At 40.3% G+C, this 2,500-nt stretch overlaps 1 non-coding gene across 1 annotated transcript in view; it reads left to right on the top strand.

Annotated features, from left to right (window-relative positions):
• LOC135408215 (28S ribosomal RNA) overlaps positions 1-2,500 on the top strand; it is an 8,601-nt gene that overhangs the window by 3,447 nt on the left and 2,654 nt on the right. The window contains exon 1 of the ribosomal RNA XR_010427378.1: positions 1-2,500. This exon is cut by the window's left edge and continues 3,447 nt beyond it; it is cut by the window's right edge and continues 2,654 nt beyond it. This is a non-coding gene — a ribosomal RNA (28S ribosomal RNA).

The following is a 2,500-nucleotide window of genomic DNA, read 5'->3' as shown; positions in this document are numbered from 1 at the left end:
CAACGGCCACACAAACTGATCCCAAAGACTGGAAACCTGTCGAAACAGGGGAAAATAAATCACCTACTCCCCTAATAACATCACAAGAGATTGAATTACAACAGCTAGAATTTGCTAGTTCTGATCAGATTGAGGACTGGCAGACAACACAATCTTTAAGGCAGGCAGATAATCTAGCGACATTTCCAGAACCCTACGAGTCACTAATACCTGACTCAGTCAGAGATAATGAAAATAATATCTCTGACAACGACAATGAGAGCAACAGAGGTGAGGATGATTCCTTTAATCTTGCAACTGAATCCATCCTAGACTCCCAGAAAGACCAAACGCCAGATGAAATACCACTGGTGAAACTACCGGACAAAAATCCATACTGTCCATGTTGTAAGAGCAAAATATCGGGAGTACAGAGGCTTGTAGACCACCTTCTTAGACTACATGGGAAAAGAAAGATCATTTTCCAATGCAATAAATGTGGTCTGCAAAGTGACAACTATCGCTCTACTGTCTGTCACTATCCATTATGCAAGGGCCCCAAAGAGATGGTTACACCTGGAGAATGGATTTGCGAGGAGTGTGAAAGGAGCTTTCAATCCAAAATTGGCCTGGGACAGCATAAAAGGCTGAGTCACCCAGAAGTTAGAAATCAGGAAAGAATTGCTGCTACTCGCCCTAAAGTGAGAACAGCTCGAGGATCAGCTCGTAAGTGTTGGTCAAAGGAAGAGGAAGAATTATTAGAAACACTGACAAAAAGATATGAGGGAGAAAGATACATCAATAAGCTAATCGCTGAGCATATTCCATCTAAGACATTGAAACAGATCAGCGATAAAAGGCGGCATATGATCCCTGTACAAAAAGAAAGGAAAGACCAGAAAGTATACGTACAGGCAGAGAGCAGAAAAGAACAACCAGTAAATATAGAAACATCAGCCCCGGATCGATTGAGGGCACATTATGTAGCAAAGATTGAAAAAGGGATAAGAACAAGAAAGATAAATATCTATTCAAGGGCATTCCAGAAAATTGTTGAAGGGACAGTGGACGTCCATGCACTAATTAACAATACAGCAGAAGAATGGTATGGACACCTAGAGGCAGAAGCTAGATGTCGAGCAGAGGAAACATCAAATAAGAAACCAAAGAGAGGCCAGAACCAGGGTACACAAAGTAAGAGAAAAGCGACAAAATGGATGAAAAAGAGAGCAATTAAAAGGGGACAATATTTGAGATTCCAAAAATTATTTTACAAAGACAGAGGGAAATTGGCACGAATAATTCTTGATAATATAGAATCTGTGAAATGTGAAATACCACTCCCAGAGATACACTCTGTATTTAAATCAAGATGGGAAACAACTGGTGGGTTTAAAGGTCTTGGAAAGTTTCGATCTAAGGGAATGGCGGACAATGACGCCTTTAAAGCAATGATTACAGAGAAAGAAATTATTAAAAACATCAATGAGATCAATAAAAAGGCAGCTCCTGGGCCGGATGGGATTACAATAAAAGACCTAACTAAATTGGATCCCAAGTATTCAGAAACTACAGAAATCTTTAACTTATGGTTAACATCTGGGAAGATACCAGATATGGTAAGGGGATGTCGCACTATACTACTACCTAAATCGACTAAGCCAGACCGTCTTAATGACATCAACAACTGGAGACCCATTACTATCGGGTCTGTGCTATTAAGGTTATTCTCAAGAATATTGACGGCTAGGCTAGAAAAGGCATGCCCCATAAACCCTAGACAGAGAGGTTTCATCAAGTCACCAGGCTGCTCTGAGAACTTAAAACTGTTACAACTTCTTATTAAGAATGCTAAAAGAGAACACAAAGAACTGGGAGTGGTGTTTGTTGACATCGCTAAGGCTTTCGATACAGTAAGCCACGAACACATTATCACAGGTTTAAAACAAAAAGGGGTAGATGCTCACATCATTGGTTTGATTAAAAATATGTATGAAAATAGTTATACTCAAATTGGCACTAAAAACGAGCAATCTGACCCAATTCAAATAAAGGTAGGAGTTAAACAAGGGGACCCTATGTCTCCTTTACTATTTAATTTGGCTATGGACCCATTATTATGCGAATTGGAACAATATGGAAAAGGCTTCCAACATAGGAATAATTCGATCACTGCAATGGCTTTTGCCGATGATCTAGTCTTACTTAGTGGATCCTGGGAAGGCATGAAGAAAAACATCGAGATACTTGAGGCATTTTGTGATCTGACAGGTCTCAAGACACAAGGGGAAAAATGCCATGGTTTTTTCATCAAACCCACTAGAGAAGCATATACCATCAATGACTGTCCCCCATGGACCATAGGCGGTACACCCCTAAATATGGTATGTCCGGGTAGCTCTGAAAAATATTTGGGCCTTCAAATCGACCCATGGGTGCAAATAGCCAAACCAGACTTAACATCAAGAATAGAAACATGGCTGGACCGCATTACCGAAGCCCCACTCAAACCATTTCAAAG

Source organism: Pseudopipra pipra, unplaced genomic scaffold, assembly GCF_036250125.1.
Source record: "Pseudopipra pipra isolate bDixPip1 unplaced genomic scaffold, bDixPip1.hap1 HAP1_SCAFFOLD_236, whole genome shotgun sequence".
In the NCBI taxonomy this organism is placed as follows: Eukaryota; Metazoa; Chordata; class Aves; order Passeriformes; family Pipridae; genus Pseudopipra; species Pseudopipra pipra.
This window is presented reverse-complemented; position numbering and strand designations above follow the sequence as displayed.